Source organism: Nicotiana tomentosiformis, chromosome 6, assembly GCF_000390325.3.
Source record: "Nicotiana tomentosiformis chromosome 6, ASM39032v3, whole genome shotgun sequence".
NCBI classification, from domain to species: Eukaryota; Viridiplantae; Streptophyta; class Magnoliopsida; order Solanales; family Solanaceae; genus Nicotiana; species Nicotiana tomentosiformis.
The window spans coordinates 139,487,962-139,501,122 of record NC_090817.1 but is presented as its reverse complement, the minus strand read 5'-3'; the positions used below and the strand labels follow the sequence as shown (position 1 = coordinate 139,501,122).

Genomic DNA, 13,161 nt, shown 5'->3' with positions numbered 1-13,161 from the left:
TTTCTTCTATTTAAATCCGAAATAAATAATGAATATAACTATATAATCATGAAGTATAATCACTTTCGGATATATAACACTTACCCCAATCCATATGGTAAAAATCACCTCAAATATCGCTTCAATCCGAGCTCCATAGCTCAAAATATGTTAAAAATGACTAAAATCTCGAAATATAGCTACTGCCCAGGTATTTACTCTTCGAGATAGTGGAAAGTGCTTCGCGATCGTGAAGCATAAAATTTTCAGCCCCAAAATTTCTCTTCGTGATCGCGGAAAACCAATTGCGAGCGCGAAGAACAAACTCTCCAACTCTTCCAGACAGCCTCTAGTATAATGGTCATAATATTTTGTACAAAACTCTAAATTGTAAATGGTTTAACTTTCTGGAAACTAGACATCAATAAATATAACTTTCATTTGTTGTTCATCTCCCAATTCCTTATATATTTTTAGATATAAGCTTCCAAAGTCAGCCCTATGCAACAGAGATTTCCAAACTCTTCCTAGACAACTTATAGTGTATCTACCATAACTCTTTGCACACAACTACAAATGCCAAATGGTTTAACTTTATAAAAACTAGACATCAAGGACTACAACTTTTATTTTTGGATTATTTTTAAATTCCTTATAGATTGCGTGATATAAGCTTTCAAAATTGGGTCAGTGCAGTAGAGATTTTGTTCTACGCGATCGCGATTTACAAGGCCCCAAACTGTTGTTTGCTCTTCGCGAACGCGACCAAATGTTCGTGATCGCGATGCACACCTCTGTAGGTAGAAACCAGCAAGTAAAATTGGCCTAGAAATGGTCCGAAACTACCATGAATTCCTCGGAACCTCAACCAAATATACCAACAAGTCCTAAAATATCATATGAACTTAGTCGAAGCCTCGAATCACATCTAACAACGCTAAAACTATGAATCGCACCTCAGTTCAAGCCTAATGAACTTAGAACTTTCAAATTCTATATCTTATACCGAAATACATCAAATCAATACGAAATGACTTCAAATTTTGCACACAAGTCATAAATGACATAACGAAACTATTTCAATTTCCAGAATCGGATTCCGTACCCGATATCAAAAAGTCAACCCCCTAGTTAGACTTCCCAAAATTCAATTTTTGGCATTTCAAGCCTAATTTCACTACGGACCTTCAAATAATTTTTTGGACACGCTCATAAATCCAAAATCACCATACAGAGCTTTTGGAATCATCAAAATTAAATTCCGAGTTCGTTTACACATAAGTCAATATCCGATCAACTATTTCAACTTAAGCTTCCAACATAAATATTTATTTTTTCAAGCTAACTTTGAAATACCTTAAAACCAAAACCGACAATTCACATAAGTCATAATACCTCGTAGGAAGTTATTCAAGACTTCAAATAGTTGAAAGGAGCGTAAACACTCAAAACGACCGGTCGGGTCGTTATAGTTGGATTGCCTTGTCACCTTCAATGACAAGACTAACGGTTTAAGGGTATTTGTGGTCCACAAAATAGACGGTAGGGATATTTTTGGTACCAAAAATAAACAGAGGACATTTTTGAGCTATTTCAAATAGTTCAAGGGCATTTTTTGCCCTTTTTCGTTTTTTCTATTATAAAGACTACTCCAACACTAGACCTCATATATGTCAAGAATTGCACTTCTCAACAAATAAATGTTCTAGTTCTGCTTCTTGTAAGAACCTATAAATTAAAAGCAGAAAAACTACTTCTGCTGCTATTCATAAATATTTCTCTATCTTGACCAATTAAACACCTCAAATTTAAATTAAAAAATACTTTTCTTGAGAAAAAATGCTTTTGACCTTCTAATAGCTACACTAAGAAAACATCAAAAAAAGAAAAAGGATGAGGAAAAAACATAATTGTGTAATATTTTAAAACTTTTACAAAGTCATAGCAGTAGCACTTGATTAACATTTCTAGCAGTTACATATTAACATTCATAATAAAAATCTGTAACAGTTATCCTACCCATGTTCCTAAATTTTAGGAAATTGCTATGTATTTAAAATGCTCGGTTGAGTTCACGTTCCAGTCATAAATGACTTTTCCTTATCTTTTATCTCTATTCCAAAGAATGATTTTGTCATAAATGATGATTTATTGATGAATGTGATTTTAGTTTTTCTCTCTCTTACAATTATGCTTGGATAAAGATGTATACTTGGATAAATAGTTGGAAAATTGACATTATAACTATTACATATCGCATGTGTAAGTGGTATATGCATATTAAACAATTATTTCATGAAGTATATAGTATTAAAATATTATTGGTATAAATTATAATATTTAAATATATTATACTAGAAAAATATATGGTATATAAAGTTACATTATTAGTTTTGCTTTGTGTCTTTTATATTCAAAATTCTATGAGGTGTTAATTATACCATATGTATACATCGAATATGTTTGAATTGAAATATATATATATATATATATATATATATATATATAGATCCAAATCACATGTTATATAAATCTAAATACCGAATCCTGCAATGTAAAAATATATTATACGTATATAGGGTACAATCACTTTATAACCCATATAAAATATGTATAAATTTTAAAAATTTACACCGATAAAATCTTCCAATTCTGAAAAATACACACAAATATTCCAATAATATATTGTGAAAATAACATGTATGGTAAAATAAGTCACCACCAAATGGTATTCAGAGACAAAGAAATATCCCAATAGTACATTATATATAAACATGTATGGTATAATTCATAATTTATACATGTGCCTTATTTTCTCGCCAAAAACTTTGCGAGAAAGCTTATGCAGTTTCTCACTTATAATTTAAATTTTGTAATGATTTTGGTGAACCTAACTATTGGAAAAAGGATGGCGGTGTCTAGAAGAAATGGGGAGGGACATGGAGAGACTTTGATAGAATATTAAAAGCAAGAGATATTGATGAATAATAATAAAGAGAAAAACAGAAATTTTTAGTGGTGATGAGAGAGAAAGTATAAATTTTCTCTTAATTTGTGGATAAGTGATTTTTAAATTTGTTAGAAATTTAATGTCTAAACCTTTAATGTGCTAGACTATGAATTTGCTATTTTTTTTTTATAATAAATCAAAAGTGATGTTATTTAAACAAAAATATTTTTAAATAGTGACTTTTTGTGTAAAAATCTAAAAAAGGAAAAGGATATTGGTTCATTGGTCGGGCCCACCCATAAAAAGTGGTAGTCCACAAGCCCATTAAGTAATCCTAGTCTATATAAACACCAAAAAGAATACGCTTTTCATTATTAATATAATAGAATGTTAGGGTTTTGAGCATCTAGGGGATATTTAGGCTCCCGACGATCATTGATTCCCAACCACCGGTGATACAAATTATAATTAATTCCTAACTAGTATTTACTGTTAAACTTTTATTTTGGTATTGAGCCTACCAGTATCCCTAGAAAGCCTATTCAAGATTGCAACGGTGTAGTATTCTTAGTACACACTGCTTTTAAAAGTTTCTACAATTACTAATACGTCTGCCTAAGCAACTATTTGTAAGGGTGGCATGTGGGCCGATAGGACCGGGCCCGACCCAGGACCGCAAGCCCAAATGGGCAGTGGGCCTAAACGGTTCTAACCGGATAGGACCGGGACCGTGGGGAGGTGGGCTGGGTAGTGGGCCGGTCCCATAGGCAAGGCCCGCGAGACCTGGACTGGTTGGGACCGGGACCGGCTGAGAAGTGGGTCGGTTCATATACTATATATACATCTTAAGATATATATATATATATATATATATATATATATATAGAGAGAGAGAGAGAGAGTATAGTATAGTATAATATATACTATATTATACTATATATACAGCTTAAGATATATAAGCTATATTCGATATATATATATAAGCTTATATTTATACTATATATACATCTTAAGATATATAAGCTATATATATATATATATATATATATATATATATATATATATATATATATATATATATATATATATATATATATATATATATATATATATAAGAAAAAGTGTAATTATAAAAAAATTGAGGTTAAAACAAAGTTGGGGGGATGGCTATTTTATAAATAGCCAACGGCTATTTTGGCAGGTAAAACGGCCATATTTTAAATGCCATAAAGGCTATAATGTGGCAGATATTTTTTTTAGAAACGATTAGCCCTTGGGCCTGGATAGGCCCGTTTAGGACCAAAAGTAGCCAAAAAGTAGCCAAAAGTAGCCTTTATGGCATTTAAAATATGGTCGTTTTACCTGCCAAAATAGCTAAATAGGCATTTAACCCCCTCCCCCCAACTTTGTTTTAACCCCAATTTTTTTATAATTATATATATTAAGATGTATATATAGTATATAAATCGAATATAGCTTATATATCTTAAGATGTATATATAGTATAAATATAAGCTTATATATATATATCGAATATAGCTTATATATCTTAAGCTGTATATATAGTATAATATAGTATATATTATACTATACTCTCTCTCTCTCTCTCTCTCTCTCTCTCTCTCTCTCTCTCTATATATATATATATATATATATATATATATATCTTAAGATGTATATATAGTATATAAATCGAATATAGTTTATATATCTTAAGATGTATAGTATAGACTATAGTATAGTATAAATATAAGCTTATATATATATATATATATATATATATATATATATATATATATATATATATATATATATATATATATATATATATATATATATATATATATATCGAATATAACTTATATATCTTAAGATGTATATATAGTATATACTATAATATATTATACTATACTATATATACATCTTTATATACTATATATACATCTTAATATATATATATATATATATATATATATATATATATATATATATATATATATGTATATATAGCATAGTATAGTATATATATACTATATATATACTATACTATATATACATAGTATATAAGCCATATTCGATAGTATACATCTTAAGATATACTATATATACATCTTTATATACTATATATATTAAGATGTATATATAGTATAGTATATACTATACTATATATACATATTAAGATATATAAGCTATATTCGATTTATATTTATATTGCTTTGAATATCTCTTTACAATATTTATGTCTTTAAATTTGAATTAAAAAATTTAGGTGACAATTCTATAATATAATTTACTAGGAATTGCCTTAGATATTTTTATTACCATTGTTTTTCTCTAACTTCTATAAAAAAAAATTAAAAAATAGAAAGTATCCGTTGGGCCCACTTAACCCGGGGACCGGCCCACTTAATTCGGGACCGTTAGTTCGTGCTCCCGATCCCGGTCTGGTTCCAACAAGAAGCCCGCGAAGCCCGGGATCGCTTAGGACCGGCCCACATGCCACCCTTACGTACATAAGTTTTGGCTCCATGCTAGAACCATAAGATTCAAAGAAAACGATTAACTTATGTTTTGAGATATATTAACCTGTTTGACCAAGCTTCTGGAAGTCAAAAGTGTTTGTAATTTTCAAAAAGTGCTTATTTTAGAGAATTGACTTGTTTGGTCAAATCTAAGGGGGAAAGTATTTTTGAGGTGGTAGCAAAATCTATTGTTCAGAATATACTTTTGGAACCTTGGTCAAGCATAAATTACTGCTATAATATATTAATAAAAAGTTTTTTAAAAATTAATTAGCCAAACACAAACTGCTACTCTTCAAAAATATTTTTTCAAAAAATACTTTTTAAAATAATCATAAAGCTTGGCCAAACAAGAATCAATGAAGAGATCAATCTGGATACCGTGTCTTGTCCAGGGGCGGATGTACCTTGACTTAAGCGGTGTTATCCGACACTGTTTAGTCGAAAATTTTACTAAATATATGACTATCTAACTTATATGCAAAGATGAAATAAATAAATAAATAAATAAGGTGGGACTGCTTCAGAAAAAGCCCCTAGCTCGCTTGGTCGAGCGCTCCATTTTTGTTAAGGAGATCAGGAGTTCGATTCCAGGAAGCTGCTTGTCTTATTAGTTTTAGAAAAATGTTCCCCTTATTCCCTTATACTGATATAGTAGAAACATGTCTTTATTGCAGACTAAATTTAGCGATCACATTCAAAAGAATTAATTCAAAAAATAAATATATGAATTTCATAGGATTGTATCTATGCGATGGACCACCAATATTTATGCACAGAAACATGATTAGCAGAGAAGGTTGGATAATTGTAATAAGCCAAAAGCTAAAGTAGATTTCCCAAAATTCACCTCGAGTTCATATACACATCGTCCATAGTTGCAGGGAAAGTAAAATAATGATACAAAATCTCAACCAATAATCAAACATATATTCATAGTAGATATAAAATAACCGAGAGTTTTGTTATAGTCAATTTGGATAAACACCAAATCTAAGAGAATATACGTGCGATAGAAGGCAGCAACATTCAATTTTTACTATTAATTACAATATTTCTAAACTAAATTAGCAATTTCTGTGTAAATTTGGATAGCTTAGCTGTTACAACATACTGGAGTAATGCTACATAAGTACTTAGCTTTAAAAACGATTAGGCCACCTGAAAAAGCAGAAATTTGTCTCAAGTTATTATCAGAAAAAACAAAGAACATTTATACATATGTGTAATTCACAGTAATTAAGACATCACCTTTTATTGTGGTGTACTTTGGATCAGAAGTATATGAGAACATGATCAAGTCAGTCATGTTGGTTGATGATATAAACGACGACTCACATGGATAACTAAGATCTTGGAAATACCCAATCCTTGTTAGCATAATCTATATAACAATTTTAAGTCTTAGATGAAATGCATACATTAAAAATATTAATTCTCATCAAGATTTTATGTCACTTACAAACATAACAGTGATGTTGTTGCAATCGAAAATAAATTCATCAGAAGCTACATGTTCCTTTATAGCTGAGGCAAAGTTTGCATACTTAAGGTAACTTTTCTTACCTGTAGAAACAAATGTATGTTGCAGACTATTAGATGAAATAATAAGTAGAACATTTGGTACTCTTAGTGAAACAAAAGAATGTGAAATGTTAAAAGATTTTACGAACAATATGTTGCCTTTATTGCTCCACGTGAATCCATCCTCAACCACACATACATAGTTGCATAAAAAAATGGCAACACTTATTACTGTCATTCTAACTACTACCGCTGTGAAAGTCCACCAGCACGAACAACTATCTACATCAGAAAAAACATCTCGACTGAATTTATACAACAAAGATATTTCTTTGAGCTGCACAAATTTAAAAATGATACATTTATCAGCCTTTCGGCTTTGATCAAGTGAGGAAGATGGGATTTTGCTTAACTCGCAAAGCCACGCCTTTTCATCTCTGCCCCACCCCCACCCCACCCCCACCCACCCAACACACCCAAAAGAAACACCAGAGTGGAAAGGATCTCTAACCTTCTCATGATCCCAGATGTTCAGTAGAAAAGGATCTCGCCTAGATTAGTTCCAACTCATGATGTTATTTCTTCAATTCTTGGGAAAAGGAGTCAGATTAAATCTATCATTTAATTACATTTCTGCAAAATTAGTGTGCTGTGTATGACTCTCAAGTACCACGAAAGCCATCTATAAACATAAAACAATGATGCAATAAAGTGAATAGGCAACTTCATGGAGAAAAAATTGGACTACATAGTAAGCTGGCCAGAAGCAAACCTTAGACATCAGAAGAATGTTCTTTGCATGTTCACCTCGCAGCTTCCGAACTTCCACGAGATATGAACCCTTACGAACAAAAGATAACGCAATTACGTCAATATGATTCAGAACTCCCCAGTTTAAAATGTCATCCTTGTCTTTATCTGTCAATGTTGGCAGATCCACAATTACTCCCGGGAGATTGACATTCTTTCTTTCACCAAGAACAACAATGTTCTCGTAGCGGCATCGTACCAAACCGTTCTCTTTGTCACAAAACAAAACTGTAAAAGTGATTGTGCCATCTGCACAGAGGATCACACTTTGTGGCTTTACATCCTCTGCTAACCTTTTGTAGCTCATGCATATCATACTCTCATCACCTTAAATGTTGTAATCAGTTGAGATTGTGATCTCCTGACCCTGTTTAAGTTGAACAGGCTTAGCATCTTTTAAAAACCATGTTCGAATTTCTGGACCCTACAAGATGAAAATGAATTGTCAGAACTTTCACATAAAAAGGTGAAGGCAAGACAGGGCTAGACAATTATATATCAGTAAATATACTTCTTAATAGGCATAATTCTGGCACGTCGCCGAGTCTTGCTGCTGCACAAATCAAAGATTTTACAGCTTCTCTACACTCCTCAGGACATGTCCTATAAACAAAAATTATCTAGAATGAACTAACATGTGGTAAATCATCTTGTATTGAGAAGGAGAAAAAAAGGTAATTGAAATCTGTTATAAAAATTTTATGCACAACGGTTCTATAAAGCAACAATCATTGTAACTAACATGAATATATCAAAATAAGCCATTAAAATAAAAAAGTTGACCAAACATTTAATTACCAGTATATTTTATGGGAAGCTCTAGAAGCAAGTTGCAATTTTCTACCTGTGTGAATATAAGCACAACTCATGTGTTATGTGCAAAGTTAATGATAAGACATGCAAAATATGATGGTTAATGCAATGTAACATGAAATTTAAATGATGACCTCCACACAAGTTGCTTTAAGTGAAACATTTGACAAAATGTATCTCAATGTTCATGTACATACGGATGTTATCATCTTGCTTGATAGACTCTACGTCCTCATAACTCACAACTTCACCAATGATATCTACAAAGCAAGAAAATATGTGCAAAATTAGTAATCATTATAGACAATATAAATGAAGATTGTAAAAAAATTAAACAGTTAGATGTATATTCCAAAGGCAGCTGGTATAATTTTTCTGAGTTTTGTTAAAAGGGAAGGTTTCAGAGAATGCAAGGAAGTGTGGGCATGAACTCCATTAGCTACCTATGGAAGTAAGAGATCAAAAGCTAACCTTAGGCCTTCATAAAATCACTGAAATACTATCTTTAAATACTATGTAAAGTAGTACCAAGAATATACCGATGTACTGGAGATCTTCAGAGAAATGGTATAGTACTAACCTTTCTTTAGTTCCATACGCCTACAAAGGCCTTCTAGAAATCAGATTATGATTTTCGATAGAGGATTTAACAATGTCAAGAAATTCAACTTTAATCTAAAACTTAATCTTTGATCTTATGTACTATAATTAGTATTAATTTAGTTCACACTTAGAGCTCATAAGATAGAAAACAAATAAGGCAAAGTAAAATGAAACTGAAAAAAATGAGAGAAATTTAATTACCAAATAGCTCAGTATTATCAAATTCTTGGGGATTTGACAGTTGCTCATAGGTTCTAAATTTGAAAATACACATGTTGAAATGTGGATCATGTATTTCGTCAACAATGGTCTTATGCGTGAACATCAACTTAAACTTGTGATTTTTGGTCTTCAGCTTCATATTATTTGGACAAACCACGAAATTCTTCATGATATACAAACCCATTTCCTTAATTTCTTGTTTGAACCTTTGGATAAAGGACCTACCAATACTTGCGTGAATGCCGTCGCCCTACAAAAAAACTCAATTAGTTAAAATGACTAAGTTATTCTGTATATGACTGTAATATACTTATGCATATGTAAACAATAACAAAATAGAAAGTAATTATAAAGTTTTAAACAATACCTTTTCATCCATCATAACAATCTCAATTGAAAAAGGGTTGTCATGCCTGTCGCGATCCGGATTTTTCCAAAGCCTGACAATACGAACCTTTAACTTCTAATTCATTGACTTGCTGTTAATTTCAGTAACAAAATTGATTTCAGCCGCCATTATATCCTAAAATAGATAAAGGTATTTGTAAATATAAGTAGAAACTAAAACTTCACGGAAATATCTATTAAAGGAATACAATCTCAACTGGAATAAAGATTGTTCATGAAATACAAATCATACCAATCACCTCTTGTACTCTAGAATTGTTGTTTGATATGCACTCGATAGAGAAAGAACATAACTATATACTGTAAAAGTAGAACTGATTTGATAAAAATGTGAAATCATGTTACTGGAATCCTGGGCAGAAGAGTTCGTGGGTAAGGAGTTGATATCATGGTGAGACATCGTGGGTTTGAGGTGCCGAATTTGGAGGATGAAATTTTTAGGGCAAATAGATGAAAATGGCGTTCCCAGTTGATGTTTTGAAGGTTTCAAAATGTATGTATATACCTATTTAATAGGAATTGCTTTTTCTTTAAAAAAACGTAGAAACTACTTCTTCTTTTTTTAAATATAGAATAACGTAGAAACTACTTCTTTTTTTAAAAATATAGAATACCTAATTAACTGTTTTCAAATTCAAAATTTAAAAATAGAAACTAATTTAACCTAAAATAACTAATTTGTCCTAAAGTTACTACATGGCATTTTATATGTGGAACACTTGGCAAATTTTTAGGTCTGACTTCTTTCCTTTTAAGTAAATATAGATAGATTGTATGCTAAAAAGATAAAATTCTAGACTTGAACCCTTGACCATTAGTTAAGGGCAAAACTACCAGTAGATCAAGAATTGTCTATAATATTAGGGCCACAATAAATAATTTTAAAGTGAATAGAAAAAAAAAGTTTTAACTATTAATTCTAACGAGACAATTGTAATACATTTAAAATAACAAAACTTGTCTTGTAGAATTGTAGTAATTACTTTAACTGTGTTTTAGTCATATATTACACATTGTGTTTTTAATTTTTTTTATGTGACGTCATTACAATATCTTTAAATGTTGACACCGCTTACAAAAATATTTCGTTCGCCCTGGTCTTGTCTACATGCAATTGATGGCTACTTTGTTACGTTAAAAAATATGATGATGAAAATAGTTAAGTGTAGGTCCTCAAACATATGACAAGTAATTACTTGACAGTTTTTTTATTTATTTACAAAGATCAGGAATTGCTGCTGTTATACCAGACCACAACCAAAATCATGACGACGATTTCTGAATCCAAGTCGAGGTTGAAGCTTTTGATTGACACTAAGACTCAAAGAATTATATATGCTGAGGCTGAAAAAGAATGTGTTGATTTCCTCTTTCATATTCTGACATGGCCAGTGGGCAATGTGATCAGGCTTCTTAAGGAGAAAGGAGTGAACGGATGTTTGTGTAACCTCTGCGAAAGCGTAGAAAATCTGAATGAAACCTATATTCAATCGATCAAAAAATAAATACTTTTTAAAATCCAAGTCTTTAGCTTTTTATCTATTGGCCAATAACGGTCCGAGTAGTGCACAAAAAAGCTGTTTATAAATGTGGTAATCCCTATTGCAGCTATGCCGGCGTTTATTATACTAATGACCCTATGGCTGTCTGTCCGGCTAAATGTGGGTACAACATGTCAACAAGTTTGATTTATGTTGCTCCTCCGTGTATTGGTAAAAATAAATATTACGGGTGAAATTAAATATGTGGTTGATATGGTAAGGCACGTGAATCACTAAAAAATAACAACCGGAGAAATGCATTAAAAGAGACACGAGTCATAACAGATACAAGCAAATCACCCACGAGATGAAAGGATACGGTCGCTCGAGTCTAAGTAGTTAAATGAAGAGGCACCGGCGGAATGAATCAAGACAGTAAAGAGGGAAGACTCATGAATCGTCAATTAATGAACGTGAATGATCACAAACGTTACGGAATCTTCATGAACAATTACGATTACCAATTATAACGTCTCATTAAATCATTAATGCTCATAATGATTCGGTCATAAAAGGAAAAAGACGTTGTACTTATAGACTCCTATATAAGGGAAGGAGATGTCACTTCTACAGAGGCGCTCTGATTATTATTTGTGATGACCCAAAATGTCATCTTTAAATTTAATAAGTAATTCTGTGTTCTGAGACCTCAAAAGGCACCATTTATCATTATTCGACTTGCGTGTGCAGTCCGTAAAATTTTCTGGAAAGTTTTCCTGTGAAAAATGAATTAAAATGTAAAATAGAGCTTTAAAATTCAAGTGAGTTGACTTTAGTCAACATTTTTAGCAAACGGACCCGGATCAGTATTTTGACAGATCCGATAGCTCCGTATCGTGATTTGGGACTTGGGCGTATGCCCGAAATTTAATTTGGAGGTCCCTAGCTCAAGTTATGACCATTTAACGGAACTAGCAATTTAAAGGCTAAATATTCCAAGTTTGACCACGGGGTTGACTTTTTGATATCGGAGCCGGAATACGATTCTGGAAATTTGAACTGCTCCGTTATGTCATTTATGACTTGTGTGCCAAATTTAAAGTCATTCCGGATTCATTTAATATGTTTTGGCACGAGATTTGCAAATTAAAAGTTTAAAACTCAAAGTTCGAATCGGGGTGTGAATTGTAATTTCAGTATTATTTGACGTGATTTTAGACCCCGAGTCAGTCCGTATTATGTTACGGGACTTATTGGTATATTCGAGCGGGGTCCCGAGTACTCCGAGAGTGAAACGGATTGAAATCGGAACAAGAATTGGACTTAAGCAAAATCTGAAATTTTGAGTTCTGGTGTAATCGCACATGCGAAATTTTGACCGCAGGTGCGAGCTCGCAGAAGCGAGACTTCTATCGCAGATGCGGTCTTTGCAGGTGCGGCCCTTTTGCGCAGAAGCGGACGTCGCAGGTGCGGAACCTCGTCTGGCAACCCTACTTCACAAATACAAGCTTTGTCTCATAAATGCGAGACCGCATGTGCGAAAATATAGCCCGCAAATCCGAAAATGCTAGGCAGAATACATAAAATCGGGTCTTAGCCATTTTTACTCATTTTTGAATTTTAAGTCTCGGATTTGAGCGATTTCAAGGGGGATTTTCACGACTTTAAACTGGGTAAGTGTTCTTTATCATAAAGTGATTATATTTCACAAATCCATGTCTATATTTATCATTTATTTCGGATCTAGATGGAAGAAATTGGAATTTTTGTAAAACTTTTCAAAAACGAAAAATTAAGATTTGAAGGTCCATTTGATATCAGAATTGGACAAATTTTATATGGTTGAACT

At 32.0% G+C, this 13,161-nt stretch overlaps 1 long non-coding RNA gene across 1 annotated transcript; it reads right to left on the bottom strand.

Annotated features, from left to right (window-relative positions):
• Positions 1 to 9,079: 9,079 nt before the first annotated feature.
• LOC108943640 (uncharacterized) lies at positions 9,080 to 10,296 on the bottom strand. Its single transcript, XR_004504637.2, has 3 exons — positions 10,071 to 10,296; positions 9,791 to 9,946; positions 9,080 to 9,673 (listed from the first exon to the last, which is right to left on the bottom strand). It is a non-coding gene; the product is annotated as an uncharacterized lncRNA (long non-coding RNA).
• Between the last annotated feature and the right edge of the window lie 2,865 nt (positions 10,297 to 13,161).